The sequence below is a fragment of the Protopterus annectens genome, chromosome 6.part0 (genome assembly GCF_019279795.1).
Source record: "Protopterus annectens isolate FY-2018-M chromosome 6.part0, PAN1.0, whole genome shotgun sequence".
Classification (NCBI taxonomy): domain Eukaryota; kingdom Metazoa; phylum Chordata; order Ceratodontiformes; family Protopteridae; genus Protopterus; species Protopterus annectens.
The window spans coordinates 1,095,094,647-1,095,116,864 of record NC_056737.1 but is presented as its reverse complement, the minus strand read 5'-3'; the positions used below and the strand labels follow the sequence as shown (position 1 = coordinate 1,095,116,864).

At 39.4% G+C, this 22,218-nt stretch overlaps 1 protein-coding gene across 1 annotated transcript in view; it reads right to left on the bottom strand.

Annotated features, from left to right (window-relative positions):
- The window catches only part of DGLUCY (D-glutamate cyclase), a 1,244,793-nt gene that overhangs the window by 52,297 nt on the left and 1,170,278 nt on the right, over window positions 1-22,218 (bottom strand). The gene's annotated exons all lie outside the window — the stretch shown is intronic.

Genomic DNA, 22,218 nt, shown 5'->3' with positions numbered 1-22,218 from the left:
GCAGCAAGACTGTCCCCATTTGCGGAAGATAAGATCCACAACTTCCTGATTCAGAGACCACTTGTAAGGCATGAGAATAGCTCTGCTATGACATTAGACCTCCCAGGGATATGCATCGCAATTAGAAAATGTGGGGAGGAAACCGCCCATTGCCACAGTCTGAGTGCCTCTCGACACAGGGGGTAGGACCTGGCTCCGCTCTGTTTGCTGATGTACCACACCACTGACATGTTGTCTGTTTGAATTGCAATGGTCCCAGAAGGAAAACAGTCTTGAAGGGCTTGCAACGCCAGAAGCACGGCTCTCATTTCTGGGACATTGATATGCAGATGGTACTTGTGAGGTTGCCAAGTGCCTTGGACTGTCCTGTCCAGATAATGCCCATCCCACCCTATCAGGGAGGTGTCCATGGTCACTGTGGCTACCAGTGGAGGCTCTATGAAAGGTCTGCCCTGAGACACTAGTGGGGAGTCCATCCACCAAGACAGGTGCCTTTTGCATGTTTCTGTAATCAGAATCTTGTGAGACATGGGAAGCTCCTGAAAGGACCACTGCGTGAAAAGAATCCACTGAAGAATTCTCATGTGGAAACGCACTAATGGAACTAGAAGAATGGCAGCTGCCATGGAGCCCAGAGCTTGAAGGACATATCTGACTTGAATTCTTTTGCTCTGCATTAGGATTAACACTTGTTGACAAATTGTGGAAACTCTTTCCAATGGTAATCTTGCAAACATCTCTCTTGTGTTTAATTCTGCTCCTATGTAAGTGATAGACTGACAGGGCAACAAGGCAGATTTTTCGAAATTTATTGTGATGCCTACTTGAGTGCATGATGTGATTGTATAATCCCGCGCTTGTAAGAGTTGATGCCTGGTGGTAGCAGTGAGGAGCCAGTCATCTAGATATGGAAACACCTGGAATCCTTGACACCTCAGGTGAGCCGTGACTACTGCCATACACTTGGTGAACATCCTGGGGGCTGAGGGGAGACCAAAGGGCAGAGCTCTGAACTGGTAATGACTGGCCCCTACCCAGAAGTGAAGAAATCTCCTGGAGCGTCTGTCCATCTTCATATGGTAGTACGCGTCCTGAAGATCTATCGAGCGCATCCAATTGTCCTGACCCAGAAAGGGTAGAATGGACTGTAGCGTGACCATCCAAAACTTTTCTCTTTGTACAGATTTGTTTAGTCTGCTGAGATCCAGAATCAGTGTCCAGTCCCCTGTCTTTTTTGGTACCAGAAAGAATCTTAAGTAAGTTCTGGATCTGAGCCGGTCTGCGGGGACTTCCTGAATGGCTCTTTTTTCTAGCAGTTTTGAAACTTCTATGACTGCTTGCTCCCTCAGATTGGGTGGAACATCTGGAAGGGCCTTTTTTGACTGTAAAGGGGATTGATGGAAGGGAATTTTGTAACCTCCGGATATAATGGATAGTACCCACCTGACTCTTGTTAAATTTTGCCAGGCTTTTGGGTACAGCGAAAGTCTTCCCCCGACTGCTTCCAGAGGTGAGCAGCCGGGCAACCCTTCAGGGATGCTGGAAGGGCTTGCCAGAGAAGGATTCTCTGTCACCCTGGTTCTGCTGACCCCCTCTGCCATGAGGGCGGCATCTGTTATTGTTGTTTCCCCCTCTGCCTCTGGAGGAAAAATCACCACGTGTGTCAGGCAAGGATCCCTGGGATTTCCAGAACCACATCTTCCCACTCTTCTGACCCTTGGGGTAAGGTCTAGAGGGAGTGGAAAAATGGACTCCCATGGCAGAGAGAGTCTTGCCTTCTTGCTCACACCTGGTCAACGTGTCTTTCACCTGAGGCCCAAATAGAAAGAAGCCATCAAAGGGAGTACTGGTGAAGGACGCTTGAAAGCATTCCGCAAACTGACACTGCCGCATCCAAGCATGTCTCCTGAGGGCCACACCTGTGCCAGCGGCTCTGCTCGCTCCATTGGCTGCATAGGAAATCAGTCTCATGGAGGAGTTGACTATGGAATTAAGAGTCACCAGCTGGGAAGCTACTTTGGCTTGTACTCCCTCAGCTGTAGGATCTTGAAGGGCATCTACAAACTCTTTCAGGAGACCCCTTTAAAGACGAGTAAAATGACATGGATAGTTCAGGGATGTCATCGAGAAGGTTGCTGACGCAAACATTCACTTTCCGTATCTGTCCATTGTCCAAGACTCTTTGTTAGGGAGATGAAAAGATGAAGAGGTTTCTGCTAACTCTTTCTTGGTGGCTGCTGCTACCACCATGGCATCAACAGGCACCCCTTTGAAAAGGAATTGCTTATCCTGGGGGGCTGTAATAAACTTGTTAAGTCTCCTCAGAGTTAGTTCCACAGTGTCTGGAATGGACCAAGCCTTTCGAGCCACCACAGACATGAATGGGTCAAAAGGAGGAGAAACCCAGGAGGTGGAAGGTCGGGAACCGATTGCGTCCAGCAATACAGACTCATCCTCGGTAGGGGCTAGGAAAGTTCAGTTCTCCCTCTGCCTAAGCATTTCAAGGATGTCCGAAAAGGAAACATCTTCAGTGGGGGACCTCGGGGACCCTTCTGATTCATCTAAGTCTGTATGTGAAGTGACAGACTCAGGGGAGTCAATGTGCTTCCTCTTGCACTTCTTCTTCCGAGGGGGCTCCTCTGAGTGATCATGGGAGGCCTCGGAAGAAGAGGGAACACCCAATGGGGTGTCCTGGGGCATCGGTTCCCTACGCTTGGGATCTGGAGGAGGAGCAGAGGTTGGCATAGACACTATGGGGGACGGAGCCGATGGAGCTGGTAGTGGAGCTGTTTCGGGGGACAGCACACTCCGCATGACCTCGAAGGCATCCCGACCTCGAGGCAGAGAAAGCTCTGGTTCCAAAGAAATAGGAATCTTTCTCCGCACCGAGGGCGACGGCTGCGAGGCCGATGTTGGAGCTGAGCTCACCTGCACTGAAGCACCGAGGGGGAGAATGGGGTTGGACAAGGGTCCAATGCCACTCCCCCCCTCGGAACCGACGAGAGAGCCCTGGCATCCAGATTCCTCGATAGAAGGAACAATCGAGGTAATCAGAGCTAAAGTCAGAGCTGAAGGAGAGATGGTGATTGGAGCCGACGGTTCCACTACCTGCACACCAACAAACTCCGGCTCTGAACTCAATGGAGTCAGAGGAGGAATGGAAATAGAGGTGGTTGGAGCCGATACCTGTTGAGGTGGGCTGGATAGTAATTTAGCTAGTGCCTGTGACTTAAGCAACCTACTTACTACTCTCTCCACATCATGATCCGAAAGCCTAGAGGATCGAGAGGAGTGTGAAGAATGGTGGCTACGTTCACTTTGTAATAATGGTGACCGAGGAGCCGAGTGAATGGACTCTAAAGAAGGGGACCTCAGTCTTTTATGGCTCAGTGACGGCCCCGAAACATCTGATGGAGCCGATGGAGGAGTTGTCTTGTCGGTGCCAGCCGGAACCAACATACTCGGTTGTTCCAGTACAGGAGTCGGCTCCGAAGGTGGAGCCGACGGTTTGACAGATTTTGGGGATTTCACTGTCTGAGAACTCTTTGCCGGTGAATCCTGAGGCTTCAATAAACCCCGAAGGAATCATTTGTTTTTACGCTCCTGCAGGACCCTTGGACTAAAGGCGTGGCAAATAGAACAAGAGTCCTGCAGGTGAACAGTGCCCAAACAATAAACGCAACTAGTGTGCCTATCTGTCAGAGACATTTTCTGACAGCATGAGTCACACTTTTTGAAGCCAGAAACTTTCGTATCATTGGACATAACTCTACCACTACACACAATCCAAGTACCACAATACAGAGACAAAAAAATCTCTACACTACTAAACGAACACAACAGATTTTTTTTATTTTTTTATTTTTTATTTTATATATACAGTAACAAAAAAGGAAGGGAAGGACAGCCTCTAAGTTAAATGGCTGTCCTAAGGGAGGGGGAGGGGAGAACTCTCTAATTTAAACGAGTTCTTAAGAAAAAAAGGACTGCAGAAAGAAGCGACATCCACAAATAACACCCACAGAGAATAAAACTATAAGGAGAAGTATACTAGTTTTAAGAAGTTTAAACAAATATAATTATATAAATATACAAAAGTATACAAGCCTGAGCCAGAAACGACACACCTCGTAGCTGAAACGGCAAACGAGATCTGGGTAGCTTTCACTAGGCATCATGGGATAAGGGGTAGCCTTGAGCCAGTAAACAGCTCTTGAGCTATTGAAGATGGCCGAGTCAGAGCCGAGGATTGGCTCCGAACCCAAACAGCAAGAACGAAGGTGAGATAGACAACTTAACATCCATATTTCAGAAATCAATAGAAGAATTAATACTAATGCACTCTACAGGCATACCTCTGATATTGACTTGTCACATTTTTTCTTATTTACAATTTTATCAAGAATATCAGAACCTATTCAAGGTGGTGATTTGATATATTTAACTGACCTAGAAGAATTTAAATGGATATTGAGGCTTAATACATGTATATTACCAGGTTTAAACACCACTGTGTCTTTAAAACCAGTGCTTAAACAGTTACATTAGAAGGTTTAATTGATTAATTGGTTTATCACATAATTGTTAATTTTTAGCATTTAAACTGTTTGATTCTTTCGTGTGTTATGCCTGATGAAGCTTGTAAGAGAAACTTTTAAAGTTGCGTATTAAAGTTTTATTCCACTGCTGCCTTGGATCCGGTGATTTTGTTTTTTTTATTTTCTGAGGGAACTCTGTTCATTTTACCAGTTTTATCACCAGACTGCACTTATTTTAACTACTATACATAATAAGAGTGGATATGCAGAGTCATACAAGTATAGCAGTTTCTTGCTATACCCGAATGAATGTTTCATGCATTGCTTTCTAAAAAATGCTGCAATGAAACTTGAAACACACACATGTAAGAGTGTGTCTGCTTTATAAATAGTGCTACAAAAAGCAAATAATAGTTGCCTTCATTTGTGATAAAAGTGGAAAGATCTGAGTGGCTCCATGGTACAGAGGGATAAAGCCCTTACTGCAGCCGAGATGACCTATGTTCAATTAGCTGTACCAGTGCTGGAGTGGTCACAGGGGAGGATGGAAGTGAACAGTTGATGTTAGCTTGCCCATGGAGAAAGGGAGAAAGAATATAGGCTCACTGGTGTATGCAGCATACAAGCCTGGCTAGCTCTATGCATACAGGGGTTGAGCTGTGCAGGTGAGAGGTTACGTATGTGCAGATGTGCACCTCCCAAGGGCAGCAATCATGGAGCTGCCTGGGCTGCTAAAAGGAAACAGGAGTTAGGGAAATATTCTCCAGTATGCAGCATAGCACTGCACCAGTGTCCTTGATTTCCTCACTGGCCTTAGACTACAGCTGGGTTGAATCCATGAGAGGCTACCGTGGGCCTAGCAAAACAAGGGAATGAGCAGAGCATCTGACATCAGCTAATTATCAGCTACAGTGAAGAAAAAAAGTGAAGGAGCACCTTTGCACTGGAGGGAATGGATGCAGAAATTGGTGCTAAATTAGAGATGAATTAAAGTTTCTGAGTCAAAGTTCATTACATGATTTTAAATCAGTGCAAGAAATTCTGGCTGTCTGCAGTGGCAGCTGGTGACTTCAAATCAAAGGGGGCTGCAGGAGACAGTTGAATGGCTGGGAATAATGGAAAGGGGTGTGACCAACTGGGAAGGGGCGGAGCTATGCTCAAAACCATAAAAACTGGGACTTTAATTAAATATGCTGCCCTGGGTGCCAAACCATCACTATGAGAGTCCAATCAAGACAAAATTAAGTGTAGAAGAAAAAATATTTCAATGCATTGGCTACATGACAGCTTACTTAATATCTAGATGGAAACAAAAAGGTTGTGAGGCATAAAAAATAAATTATTTTTAAATACATTACTGGAATGCCAGTCAAAATCAAGTATAAAAGAACAAGCAGCACTCAGCTCAAACCACTTCTCCTTGCACTGCAGTTCTAATTATAATTTATATTCATCTTTATAAAAGTACCAAGTAACATGCTGAAAGTAGCAATCTCTGTGATACCCCTACTTGTAAAAATGTTTCTTATCCAAAAAAAGACCTGCTGCCTGACAACAATTATCTACTTGTTTCATGGGGAAAACATGATCAAAGTAAAAAATGAACAGCAAACAAGCTCAAGATAAACTGCTTAAAGGATTACTGCACAGGTTATGGACCACTCATGATATATTGGCATTCTGTTTAGTTTATGGGTAAAGCCTGCAAAGATGACTGCAAGTCTCCAACAAATGTAATGAGCTTCTGAAAATACTGTAATCCTGTCCTTTATTACAAATACAGTCATATGCATTTCAATACCTAAGGATTATACACTATCTAGTTATGTAAATATTATCTGCATGACAACAACAAAAAGGCTTTCATTGTTGGTAATTCTTTAACAGTATGCTTATTAAAGCTTACTTACATCTTACTATCTCAGACAAGCTTACCTGATAGTCATTAAAGCATTGCTACTTAAACACAGAGCAACGGGCACTGCAACAATATGCATTTGCTGAATAAGAAGCATAAATCAACAGTATAAACATATGACAGAAAACCAGAACATTCTGCAAAATCATGGACAGATGAAAAGCCACTGCAGTACTTGTGTCTACCTTGGATGGGGGATACTCTGTACACTTACACTGCATAACTGCTCCTTGCCTTGCTTGGACACATCAAGTCACTACCTATGTGGGGGAGTGGGGTGCAACAAGTATGTCACAATTTGAAATGTCTCTGGCTGACAGTGATGGCCCTGACACATTTGTCATACCTCTCAGCCTCAGAGCAAGAAATATAGTCAAAGGCATAAACAGAAGTGGAACAAAGGCCCATAAATAAGGACGTTTTTTAAATATTGCTCTTATGAACTTAGAAAGACAATAGAATAGTAGGTCTTGCATTAGTATGACTTTTCTGAAGGGTATGAAATCTGAAACTCAGATCAGTGGCATTATTTTCTAACTTCAGTCTTTAATGATTTGCCACTAATTTGCCAAAAATAAAACACAATTTTATGAAAAATGGACCAAAAATGTGATGCAAAAATATAAAATAACCACACAAAACACCTGGGAAGCTGTCAAAGAAGGGACACTTTTTACTATTAGTACTGTTAACTTGAGCAGCTGACAAAATAAGATCATCTACATGCATTTCTGAAATAAAAGTAATCTATAACTCTGATCATTACAGTTATATATAATTGTAAACCCTCCACGTTTTCTTCCAAAATTGCCATTTTGCGGAGGGATTATTAGGGGGAGAGCAACATTTTGAGCCAAAGTCGGGGACTGTTGAGAGGTTTGGATACACCTAATTCTATAAAGCAATTTATTTACACGTACCTCTCAACATCTTAACGCAGGAAATCTTGACAAGGCCAAATATATTGGGTGTACACACAGACAGTACTAAAAATTGTTCTTGTATAAACTTAAGACAGTTGACAGAATAACAGGTCTTTAGCATGCATTTTTCTGAAGGGTATGAAGTCTGAAACTCAATGTCTGTCATTATTTAGTGACTTCATTCCTAAATGATTTGCCAGAAAACCACACATTTTATGAGGAACAAACCAAAAATAAGAAGCAAAAGTCTATTCATTCTGCGTAAATCTGGACAGTGGCTGTCTTTGAGTTTGCTGAACTTCCCCCTCACAGAATCATGGTCAAATGGGGCCTCCCCCCTGCAGCCATTCCAATGTCCCATTACTTGGCTATTTCATCCCATTTACCATAAACACTGTAATGTGCATACTGCTTTACTTCTATGATGATTTGGATTTCATTTAAAAGTTTTATTTTACATTTTACAGCACAAACACTAATAGACATCTACTAAACAAGGCTATGCAGTCTCACAATGAAAATAGACTTAGCATTAAAACTTCTCTGCCCTTGAAACTTACATTCATTGAAACAGCATTGAAACACACATTCAAAGAAAATACATTTGGCCAGTGGCATATAAAGATTAACTTTGGGCTGTTTTAAAATCATAGGCCCCTTCACAAGAAACATACATGTGTTTTTTGATACCCCTTCCTGACTGTATTAGATTATATTCCTTGTATAATACAGTACAGTTGTTAGAGGGCGTTTTAAATTTATTGTTTTGAACATTTTTCCAGTAAACAATGAAACAAAATGCATGCACCAATAATGACAAAACTGCTAAATTCTGAATATTTCCATCATAAATGTCTACTCAAACTCCTACAATCCACCAGTATCAGTAAATATGCACACTTTCTGCATAAGTACAAGTCACCTAAATAATTCTACATTAAAGAGATCTGAAACTAATGAAGAGGTTGCTGCTAGCAAACAACTTTATATTTCATTGTTTCATCTACAAATAAAGTGCCTGTTGCCCTTGAGAACTAAAATGTCCATGTTACATTAAAAAATGATAAGCTATAATATTGCAATAGGGAATGAATATTAAACTGATAGGTTGATTGTTACTAGGTATCACTGCCAAAGAGGACATTCTCAGGACTGCAGCATCCACCCCCTTTAAAAGTATAACACAGTACAGTATCGGCAATGCATCTACATACTGTGGGAGTAGAACCCACAGCCTTCTGCATCCAAAGCAATTACTCAACCTGTTATGCTATTAACAATGCAAGCTGACTCAGCATAAGCAGTACTAAACTTCTCTTCCCCTGAAGCTCTTAGCTCCTTGTAAAATCCACTCAACTGTATCTCTCAACTTTGCAGCACATGAGCACAAGGAATCTGGAAAAAGCCAAAATTTATTGGGGTGGGGACAAAAGCCCAAATGCCAGGGACACATTTTAAACGTTGCTTGTATAACCTTGGAAAGTTGCTAGAATAAAATGCTGTGCTACTGCCATGCATTTCACTGCCAATCTTGAACCCAGGACCCTGTGCACTACAGTCAGAGCATCATACCACTATGCCAAATCAGCTGTTTTTTGAAAGACAGGAAGATTGAAGCTTAAATGGCTATCATTTATTGAATTCAGTTCTCACCATAGCCCTCAACGTCTTAGCACAAAACACCTGGACAAAAGCAATAATGGAGGAATACAGCCCCAAAAATAGGGACAAATTTCAAATAATGATCTTAGAAATTGCTAGAATTAAATGTTTTGTGTTACCATGTACTTTCTGAAGAATATGATGTCTGAAATTTCAAATGTCTGTAATTATTTAGTGAACTCAAAATCCAGAAAACCACAGATTTTATGAGGAACAGAACAGAACAAAAATATGAGGCAAAAATCTGAATAGTTTTCACAAGTGATGGTGGGTAGAGAATTCAGGCTCTTGCTACCTACACCCAAGGTTGAGGGTTTGAGCCTGACTTTCTCTCTAGCCACCAGTTATAGTTAATTGGGATATGTCACACACAGACACACACACACACACACACACACACACACACACACACACACACACACACACACACACACACACACACACACCCCTGAGTGAATCCAGCTTTTGTCATAAGCCAGTCCACGACAGCCAAATGCTTCTTGGTACTAAATTCAAAGTCCACAGAATGAATAAGCCAGTTCCAGTTCTCCTGAGTTGAAATGCAGCAGCAGTTCCTGTTTCTCAGCACTAGAATGCGCCACCAATGCGTGTGCTGCTTCAGCTCATTCCAAGCATGCACAGACTGCAAACCTTGCAGTCTGATCCCCTTCCAGTCAACCGCATAGACTTCTGGGGCATCTGCAGACTGTTGTCTTCTTTCCGAATCTGGATTGGTTAAACAGCAGTCCGGATTCAAGTTTCTGAAAAGTTTTATTTTGGGGATTTTTTTTTTTATTTTGGTTTACAGCTGGGGGGGGGGGGGGGCTGCAGTCCTGCAGTCCAATATCACGAACCACCACTGGCTGTTTGTCATTTAGGCAAGGAAATATCCTGAAAGATGGGGACTTTAGAGGAGTACAAATGAGGTGAATTAAAAAGGTAAATTTGAAATTTTTTAAAGAGTTACACTAAAATGCATATAAAAAGACCTATTTTTGGGAGACAGTCTCAAAGGCAATAAAGGGCTGAAACTGAAAAATAAGAAATGGTGCTTTTAACTGACTAAGTCAAAAAGTGTGACACCTCTTTACTCTCATGTAAACTGTAAGGAGGGACAAGAATCTTCTAACTTCTTAATCTTCTTGGGATGCACAATGGATTGTAGGATAACAACAGGTTGCTTAAAGAATCAAAAGCATGTTATGCTGGCGGACCCCATATCGGCAAGGGGGGGGTAAAACATAAAAACATGTATTTATATACACACACATACATACACACACACACACACATATATATATATATATATATATATATATATATATACACACACACACACACACACACATACGTATATGTGTGTGTATATATATATATATATATATATATATATATATATATATATGTGTGTGTGTGTGTGTGTATTGGAGCGCTACAGAATCCTGAAAGCCCAAAATCCTGAAGACCAAAATCCTGAGACCAAAATCCTGAAAGTTCAAAATCCTGAAAACTCAAAATCTTGAAAACACACAGGATACCAACACTTACTATATTCCAGCAAGTACATATATAAGATAAACACACAAACCATACTACTCTTCTCCAAGTATAAGCAGGGGGGCACCCCCCCATGTGGGGGGGCTGTGCCCCCACACCCCCTGCTACTTAAATATATCAACTCCAAAATTACACCTAGTGTACTGAAGTGTAATCTTGGAGTTGTTATATTTAAGAAGCATGTGGTGTGGGGGGGTGCAAGGGGGGCTTGCCCCCCTGCATATAGTTGAAGGGTAATATGTTTCTATATGTACTTGTGCTGGAATACATTAAGTGTTGGTACCCTGTGTGTTTTCAGAATTTTGAGTTTTCAGGATTTTGGGCTTTCGGGATTCTGTAGTGCTTCTATATATATATATATATATATATATATATATATATATATATATATATATATATATATACATATATATACATATATATACATATATATATATATATATATATATATATACAGTTACAGCAGCTGTCTTGGACAAAGCACATTTGTGCAATGCTAGCGAGCTGATGTAATTATTGAGGGAAAGAGTGTTTGTGCGAATGTTGATGATTTGGCTGAGTTTCAGTTGGTCAACAAAGGCCAGTATTTTAGCACAGAGTTTGTGTGTGACTGTATGTGTTTTAGGGTAAGGGGATGTCTTTAGTTTGTGTATATGTATCTGTGTATCTTAGGGCTAGGGTAAGGGTTAGGTAAAGGGTAGATTTAGTGTGTGTCTGTGTGCGACTGTGTGTTAGGGGTTTTTATGTAGTGTGTGTGTGTGTGTGTGTGTGTGTGTGTGTGTGTGTGTGTGTCAGTGAGTGTGAGATGACTGTCCAGGCTGTCTTGTGTAGTGATGGTGCTATGAGAATGACTTTTATTAATGAAAACTGCATCTTAGGGTTAGGACCATGGCAGTATTAGGGTTAGTACATATTACTAAGGGTCCACCTTAGAAATGCAAGCTAACCCTGACCTTAACCTTATCCCTAATGAGCAGCTTCGAACTGCAAATGGTCGAGACTATAAGATCCAAGTTTTGAAACTTCAAACATTTTGAATGCAGATTGACGTACAGTGCGGAATGGGAAATTTACCATTTTCCTTGCTGTAGTGAGATCTTGGAGTTGTTATATTTATTTAGCAGGGGGTGTGCGAGGAGCAGGGGGGCTTGCAAACCTAAAAAAAAAGAGTTCGAAGTTTTGAAAATTTGAGCTTGTAAATTTGATATATATATATATATATATATATATATATATATATATATATATATATATATATATATATATATATATATATATATATATATATATATATATATATATATGTAAAAGGGGTTAGAACTGCAGAAAAAAAATCAAGTTATGATGAGATAAACATGTTTTTACACTTTACAGTTTCTGGGTGTGGTTTTTCTTTAATTTACAAGAGAAAAAAGGAAACATTGCAAGGTGTTACAGCTGTCATTTTTGTATGGCAATATCACAGTTTTGTACAGCATACCATTACCATTTGAAATGGAGGAAGGAGCACAAAAAATTGAAAGAGAAGCCATTATCAGTAGAGCCAGATCCAGCACTAGTTGAACTAGGCAGTTCCTAGGGCCCATTCACTCTGGAAGTGACCCAACACTGGCTTGAGGGGCCCACTGCCACAATGCTTAAATATCTTCTTTAAGAACACATTCTGCATAGGTTACATTTCTCCTTTAAGGACACACACAGAATATGTCCATAGCAGCTTCTGTGTGCACATGCACGTTATAGCAGTTCCCATCTATCTGTACATTACAGCACTTACGGAGAATTGAGAGTTGCTACTCTGTTCAAAACAGCAAGCAGAGGATTTTTATGGAGAAGTATAAGTGGCAGAACCGTGTGTGTGTGTGTGTGTGTGTGTGTGTGTGTGTGTGTGTGTGTGTGTGTGTGTGTGTGTGAGTGAGAGAAATGCCCCAATTAGGCATGGCAGGTTGGCTAACCTTTTTAGGCTCAAACCCTGTACCTTGCTTACAAGATACTAGAGCCTGAATCCTCTATACCAACTGCCAAACTACCAGTAGCAGGTGTATTTTCAAGGATTGTTGAGTTTCAATACATTTTCAAAGATGTTGACTTTCTGTGCATTTTCAAGGAATGTTGAGTTTCAAGGCAATAGAAGATTACTGCTGCTCATGCAAAGTCTTTTTTAATCTTCAACTGTTTTGTGATATCAAATTTTTTATCAGTGTTAGTAGCACAACAGTTAGCATACTTGCTTTTAGTATACAAGACTGTGAGTTCTACTCCCACACCATGTTGATAGAGTGCTCTTTAAGGGAGGATGAGGGAGCTGCACTCCTGAGTGTATCCTCCCCTTTGGATGACATGCCTAATAACTATGAACCTGTTGCCGGTTTGACAACCATTCCCTACTGCAATGTTACCAGCTTACCAACTTTTTTTTTTAAATCTAACATGAAGAATTTATTCTTCAAGGGCAGCAGGCTTTGAATTTGTACATGAAACACTAAAATGTAAAGTTATTTGCCAGCAGTAACCTTTTCATTGGTTACAGATCTCTTTAATGTGGAATTATTCAGATGACTTTTACTTCTGCAGAGATTGTGTATATTTACTAATACTGGCAGATTGTAATGACAGAAGTTTGAGTGGCCTTTTGTGGTTGAAATGTTCTGTAATGGGTAGCTTTGTCATTATTGGTTCATATGTTTTGTTTCATTGTTTACAGAAAAAATGTTCAAACCTACAAATTTAAAACCACTCTAACATGTGGTGCTGTATTATAATCCGGATGGTGCATCAAAGAACGCATGTATGCATGCATGGTCTTAAAAATGAGTGCAAAGGGCCTATGGTTTGCAAACAGCCCAAGGTAAACTTAATTCACCATTGGCCAGATGCATTTTCTTTGAATGTGGGTTTCAATGTTGTTTCAATAACTATGAGTTTCTAGGCCAGAGAAGCTTACTGTTCATCCTACTTCTGTTTTCTCTAAGACTCTATTGATTTGTTTAGCAAATGGCTAGCAATGTTTGCACTATAAATTTTGAAATAAAAGTTTTAAATATCTCTAATAATTGTAGAAGCAAAGAAGAAAATAGTATGGATACTGACAGATAAACAGTGTTTATGTAAATGGGAAGAAATAGCCAGGTAATGGGATACTGGAATGGCTGGGGGGATTCGTGCCAGGGAGAGGGAAAGCCTCCGGACGAGTTGGTGTTTCGGGGGGTGAGGGGGGATGATTATTTGTCAGGAGGAGCATTCTGAATGGGGAGATCTAACTGTTCCTGCTGTTAAAAGGGATCAAGTCGTATGTATCTGTAGTGACTACAAACTGATTGTTAACCAGGCTGCTATCAATAAAATATATCTACTCCCACTTTTTAATTTCTCTTAGTGTTTAGGATTTCTAATAACATGACAGGAATGGCCTCCCACTCCTAAGTCAGGGTATGCTTGGAATTCATGAAATCAGTATTGCTGCAATCTTTTGTCTTTTCTGAGCATCTAAAATATATCCATAATTCTCTCCTTCTGCACTTCATGTGGGTTTACGTGCAGCTCCCTCATCCTCCCTTAAAGGGCACTCTATCAACAGGGTGTGGGAGTAGAACTCACAGTCTTGCATACTAAAAGCAAGTATGCTAACTGTTGTGCTACTAACACTGATAAAAAGTTTGATATCACAAAACAGTTGAAGATTAAAAAAAGACTTTGTATGAGCAGCAGTAAGCTTCTATTGCCTTGAAACTCAACATTCCTTGAAAATGCACAGAAAGTCAACATCTTTGAAAATGTACTGAAACTCAACAATCCTTGAAAATACACCTGCTACTGGTAGTTTGGTAGTTGGTAAACTCTTTTCATTAGTCCTGCTTCTGCTATAGTTTGGACTGTCTTGTTTTTTTCTTCCACACCGCTATTGTTTTTGCTTGAAGATCTTGGCACTTTATGACTTTGTGTTTATCCGTATGTAAGACAGTGTAATTACTAGGTGTTGCAATTTCAGTGATTAATGCTACTTTTATCTTTTATCCTGGGACAACTATATCAGGTTTTCTGCATCCATGTTTTAACTGTTGTTATTGGGTGAACCCATGTCATATACAACTCACCACTGTTGATAATGCTTTGTGGTTTCTGTTTCCAATGCTTCTCAGCTACTTTTCTGTTGTATTGTTTCCACAATCCCCAGTGCAACAGTCTTACCTCGTTATAGTGCCTTTCAGTATACAAACCCGTAGCCACAAGTGCATCACACTCAGCAACAAGATGGGCAACTGTTTCCAGCTCTGTTTCACAGAACTTACATCATTAGTCTGTTTCTCCCACTTTTTCAATGGAGTTTATAAACCAACTTGTATGTAGTCCACTATCTTAAGCTGACATTATTAGCTTTTCATCTTTTGGTTTCAATTCATCTTGTTCACCATTCCTGCATCAAATGTTGCTCAACATGAGATTGTCCTAGACGTTCTGTATATCTGCCACTGTGTCCCCTTCAGAAGATCAACACAACAGAAAGACCATATGATCGACTCTGAAAAGTCGAATGACAGAAAAGAACAGACATCTATGTTTTTGTAAGAGGGCAAGCCCCCTGCATATTATATATACCAACTCTGAGGTTGCACTTCAGTGGGGATTCCCTGACCCCCACTGCACTGCGATCTCCATTCAAAAGCTTTGACATTTTGGAAAGTTGATCATATTGACTCGACCATATGAAGTTCAACTTTCCATTGAGTCAGTCTTCTGAATTGGACCCCTGCCACTACATTTGTGGCCTTTCCAGTTTTCTTTCCTTTCTTTTCTGATTATTTTCTTTATATTCTTTCTTTTGTTTTTTGTTTTTTTGTGTGTTTTTTTAAACACTTTCAGTTGATATCTAATTCATGTCTATTTATGGTTTGATTTTTATTCCCACTCTTCTCCAAAATGTTTCTGCTAAACTAAGTAAGGATGTCATCTTAGACCTCTTCTCTTCATGCTTTAAAACTTTCACTATGCTGGGAACGGATGAAGTTACCAAATATGTATACAGTCCCACAACTGCAGATCTAATATATAGTAAAATTTGAGGAGGGCTCTACCTCCTTCAGAGCAGGGGATGCCTAACTTAGTATGCACTGGATTTTTATATCATTTGATAAGCATGGAGGATTTTTTTGTTTGTTTTTCTTTTCTTGTCCAACCAATTCATTGCTGTTTGGGGCAAGTCAATCACACCAAAGCTGTAAGTTAAAACAGGAAGAGCAAATTGATTCATAGCTTGGACTTTATTGCTAGATGTCAAAGTAATTTTCAATATTAGCTTTAGTCTTCTGAAGTATTCCTTAATAAGCTTTGTTCTCATTTGTTAATATTTTACTGCCAACCCTTCATCTATTTCCAAACATTTATACTCTCCCTGCTGCTCCAGTTCCTTTATATCATTCTTATCCAGGCTGATATGTAATTAGTGGTGCAGCTTTCTTTTTATGAGTGGTACCTTTGCTTACTTATCAGGACCAAATGTCACTCTTGCATCATCTGAGAAACTTTTAGTCATTTGTAATTGTGCTCTTTGATCCTCATCTGATGAACTATACAATTTTAAATCACCCACAAAAAGCAGAGAAGACATGTCTTTAAACAGGGTTGGTTTCTTGGAGTTAAGCTGTAACCACAGCCTAATCTATTAAGTAAATAGCTTAATTTGCTAAGGCCAAGACAAAACAACAGTCATTTTAAAAATATATCACCCTGTAATATTCCTTTGAATTTTTATCTCTGGGATTATAATTTGCCCTTTATCATAGCTTAGCTGCTAAGGGGTTGCCCTGTTTTATACTTACTGTAATGTAACTGATCATAGGTGTGTACTAGGCTAATGGCCCTGGAGCCTTTACAAGTCTAGCCAATAGGATTACCCTGGCATCATGCCACCCAACCTTAGTTCCCATTGCCTCTGTCGGGAAGAGCCACTGCAGTGACCCCCGGGGTAAATTTTCTATTTCCCATCCACTCATCAAGATTTCCCTTGAAGACGGCTAGTAAGATGCTCTGCTTGACATGTATGGGAAGTCTATTCCATAGCATGGGCAGTCTCTGGGTTATGAACCTGCCCCTCCAGCATGTTCTGTTGATTGTGATAATGAGGTTGAGGTCTCTGGAGGGTGTGGTGCGGAGGGATTGGGATTTCTTTAGATGCAGCATTTCTAACAGAGCTGGGTCAGACATGGCTCTGTAAGTCAAGCAGACATCACCTCTAAGTAGGCGATATGTGACAGAGAATAGCTGGAGTTTTTTGAGTCTGTCCATGTAGGACAAGTGTTTAAGGCCTAGGATCCTCTTTGTGAGGTACCTTTGTGGCTACTCCAGTTGTTGTAGGTATCTAGTGAGGTACATGCCAAATGGGGTATTGTACTCGATGACTGGCCTAATGAGGGAAGAGTAGAGGGAGACAATGACCTCTTTCTTCCTGGATGCAAAACCTTTAGTAATGAGATGTGCCATATAGAAGGACATTCCAACCACAGTGGCAATGTGGTGGTCAAAAGAGAGATTGCTGTCAACATGTGCTCCCAGATCCCTTATAATGACTTTTGTGTTCAGTGGACTACCATTGATGTGGTAATTCAAGGGAACCAGGTTTTTCCCAAGGGGGATGACAACACATTTTTTGGCATTGAGCTTAAGGCCATGGTTCTGACACCAGTCGCTGGTCTCAGTGATGCCTTTCTGTAGGATGTCAACATCACTTGTGGAGTTAATAACAGCTTTGTAAGATGTACCTTATACAGTTGTAATCATTCCATTATACATGAATGTGGGAGGCTGTTCAGTTCTGTTTTTTTTTTTTTTTTGTGATATATTCATGGCAAACATAGAATCTTCCTCTTTACACAGATCTATATTATGGCTCTGTATAATAAACAATCCTTTGTTCCACAAGAATGTCTTTTATTTACCTTTTTGTTCTATTGCAATGTGATTTTTTTCTAGATGACTATACACTCTACATTAATTCCAGTATACAATTTGTATATTGTGGGAAACCAAGTTATCAGTCTATAGTTCTTGGGATGGCTTGCAGGTTCACTCTTAAAGAGGAGTATGATGTGCCTGTTGTTAACCAGGTCAGTGTCTGTTTGGTATGTGCAAGTGAATGCGCTGATAGCCATGTTTAGTGGTGGAAATATATTTTCTAATCGGATACACCAGCTACTTATCAGCAAGTGTAACATGACAATTCCATGATTAACCAGCACAAGGTCTGTTTATATACAGTCGATTACCAGTCAATACAAACTTTTTTTAAATACCTTTACTGATTTATCACTTGTGACATAGGCAAATTTACATTTTATAAAAATAATCAAAGTACACTAACAAGTTCACATTTATAAACATTATACTTCACCTATACTGCTATATATCATATAACCTAAGCAACATTGCATACATTATTCATTTCCTGACCTCCCCTTTTTTAAACATCTTTATTAAGCCATCACTTACGATATAAGCAATCATACATTTACATAAATGGAAACAAACTACACTGACACAAGCCTAGTTGCAAGCATTTTACATCACAAACCATAGTGACACACTCCCAGATGCAAACATTATACATCACTTATCTACCCAATCATTTTCAGTTAAACATTGTACATCACTTATCTACCCAATCATTTTCAGTTAAACATTGTACATCACTTATCTACCCAATCATTTTCAGTTAAACATTGTACATCACTTATCTACCCAATCATTTTCAGTTAAACATTGTACAGCTCATTTAAGTTCTGCCCTCTTTTAAACCTCATTCCTCCCTTGTATGCATTGTTCTCACAATTCCCATTTTTTTTTCTATGTAGTTTGCTCCTACCCCTTTCTAAAGATCTTGATTCCAGTTGTTTTATCTCTTTTACTATATTCACTCCTTCTAGTATAGTTGGTTTAGTATTTGAATTCCATTTTCTAGTGATTGCCTTTTGGCAATCACCATAATTAAACCTAGCAAGGCCTTACCATGTCTAGGCAATTCTGATTCTGTACCATAGCTCAAAAAATCATCTCCCTCATCACACCAATCTGCCCACCCAACATCTTCGACAGCGCATCCCACAGGGAATCCTAAAAGTCTGCCAACTCACCCCACTGACAGAATATATGTTCCCAACTACCTCTTTTTTCCCTGTCACTCCAACATTTGCTGTCTACCTGAGGAAAAATTCTCTAGAGTCTACTTCCGGTATAATAATATCTATGTAAACATTTCCAAGCAAAAAGCCTAAATCTTCTAGATTTTATTGCATATTTGGGAGATATATATATATATATATATATCCTCCCATTTTTTTCGTTGTGAAATGTTTATCCAATCTCTCTTCCCAATACATTCTTGTAGTTATCATGCAATATTTTATATGCTGTACTAATTATGCCTTTTTTAATGGCAGTTTATGTTCTAGATACTACTAAAGACTCTACCAGTGCTGGGCTTTTTTCTTTTTGTCTATACTCTGTTATCAGTCCTTAACAGGGAAGGCAATCTCTAACCTGCAGTCCAAATAAATGATCAATGTCTTCCCATTCTTGTTTTCCTCAATAAATGCCAGCCCCCCCTTGCCTGTTGTCTACATCCCTAATTGCAATCATCTCGATCAGTAGAATCTGCTTTCTCCATTCCCATGTTGGCTTAGTTCTTAGAATGCTTTCTGCTGCTTTATGAATACCATATTCTGTATGATTATTGTTGTTCTCCTTAAAGGCCTGCATCCAAAATCCCAGTCTCTCCTTATTTCTTGAGCATCCCTACTGTTTCATCATCATCCCTTTCCATATTGAATTATACTTTCCTGCTTGAGCTATGTGTAGGAACCTTAATTATGTAGCTCTGAAATACCCCTTCAAATCGGGTAAACCAATCCCCCCTGTTCTACTGGAAGAATCAGCTTATCCCACTTGACTCTTGCCCTCTACCCCTCCCAGATAAAGTCCTTTAGCTCTTTATTAAATGCTATCCACAACTTCTCCTCTGGTTCATAAAAGTATGCCTGGTCTGTGTACAAGACTAAGGAGACTAAAAACATTTTAACTGCTTGTATCTTACTATCATATCCAAAACAAAGCTTCTATTTTCTCAGTTTTTGTATTATCCATTGTTTAGTCTCTTCCCACACATCCTTAGCTGCCACAACAGATTCATTTTTAACCCATACTCCTAAATACATCATCTTATCATGCCCCCATAAATACGTATATTGCTGAACCAATTCATATGTGGGTACATAATTTACTGCTATTGCCTTTGTTTTAGCTTCATTAATTTTGTATCCCGAAAAGATTGAAACTGTCTCAAAATGTTCCACAACACTGTAATGTCTCTTTCTGGTTTTTGCAGGTATAAAATACTATCATCTGCAAACAGAGTCAGTTTTCTTGAAACTTTTGTACCATCTATTTTTAAGGAATAATCGAGTTGGATACCATTCTAATTAATAATTGCAAGGCAACTGACCAAGTGTTAAAAGAATAAAATGTGAGTCTGGCAAATCACAGACAACATATGTGCTTTTAGTAATGAATAGAAAAGACTTTAGTATGACTCTTCATACTCAGCAAACCTACCAGCAATAACAGCAAAATCAGCGGCGACATCGCAAGCAATGGTACTGCCATTCTTAATATGTTTTTTAACTGCTTCTTTCACTTTACCCATTCCCAGTTCATTTCCTCCATCACCAATACCTACAAAATAAGGAAACAAGTGTATTAGTGGTTATAGCTCTATTACAGTACTTTCAAAGGCATTAAGCAGTGAAACTGTAACCATGGAATCACACATATAATCAACAGTAACAACCCAGAGAAATTAAATGTTCATCTCTAACAGAAACATTAGAAAACATGGTGTCTGTGGTTCTGGCTGTGTGTTTGCTTCAAACTGAAATCAGATTTGGGAACATGTCACTTGTATGAAACATAATTTTAGATGCTTGTCACAATGTTCCTATTTAAATTTATTGAATTTTACTGTTTCTGTTTAAAAATCTTCAGCGTTTCAAACTGTAGAAAAAAACATTACCTATCTAACATACATTAAGGAACTTTTTACTGTATTATCAGGACAGGAAACAAGAAAGGGTCTGTAGTACATGGAGCATACTGATTAAACTCCAAAACTAATATAACTTTGTTATGTACCTTTCTGATGTCGAGGAGGTGCACAACTAGTGATATATGACCGGGTCTCCAGTTACAACCTATTCATAGTGCACAGAATATCACAATTATGCAACAAAATCGGTAGACTTGTTAAGGACATCCCAATCATGAGAGTTAATATCAACAGCATTTCGGGATGCTTAACAAAAGCTTGTAAAGGACTGGGGGTAAACACAACAGGTATATGATATATACAAAATGAAAGATAAAATGCAAGATAAACATGTATTATATACAAAATGAATATAACAGATGGCTTGAAGGTATAATTGCAATACATACATGTGATATACAGATTGACTGACAAGCACAGTATATGAATACATTATAAACTGATTGGAGCCGAGTCACAATGAAATTAGGGTCAGAAAAAGCCATGTAGAAAAAAGAAGGGTAGGAAGAGATTAAGTTATATGACCAGAAAGAGAGAGCAGCTGCATTTTTCTGGACTTGTACTGGGCCTTTATTTCTGATCAGAAAATGGGGTAAGAGGAATGATCTTTAAGAAAAAAACACTGAAGCACTTTAAAGATTGGGTCTTGCACAAGGGACTAACAATGGATAATGCCAGATGGTGAAAAACAGCAGTAGAAAGTAAAACAGCTTTTAAAAATTGTTAAATACTTTACACTACCACACCTATAAATAAAAAGTGTATCAGAACAAAGTATCTAACAACTTTAAAGCTAGTAGTTCTACACAGGGGCATTTTGCTTCTGCCTGCTGTCTGAAAGCTATACATAACAGAACTTGTTATGTACCTTTCTGATGTCAGAAGGTTAAATTTTTCTCACTTTTGAAGGATAATCAGCATTCTCCCTGTGATACAAGTTTTGTAATGCACCTTTCAGGGCTGTTATGCTGTAGTCTCACATTACAACATGTACAAAAGCATCCACAGAAACGTGCCAGGAAATGCACAAACAAAAATGGCACTGTGAAGCAAAACTCTCAACTTAACATAATTTCAACAACAGTCCCCACAGCAACATAGCAACATAGTCCCAGTCGGACTCTCCCAGTAAACAAATGTAAATAAATAAATAAAATAAATAAATAATTTGGAACAAAAAAAAAGAGCTAAGGAAAATGCCACATATTAGGGACACGTTTTAAATGTTGGCACTATTAACTTAAAAATTCTCAAAATGATTTCCACTTTTAGGAGGCATGGAACAAAACTTTGAGAAACATCAGGGGGTGTCCCTAAAAAATAGGGACAGTAGAGAGGTCTGCTGTGAAGTATTAACGTAGGCAGTCTATCAGAGGTACACAACTTTTATCCACTGTCTGTGGCAGTAATATGTACTTTACAACTTTGAAAGTTCACAGTTTGCTATTTTTCCTGCACTACTATACTTTCTGTGTCACTAGTAGCACACCTGAGCTGCTAAAGCTCCATGTACAAAAAAAATTATTATTG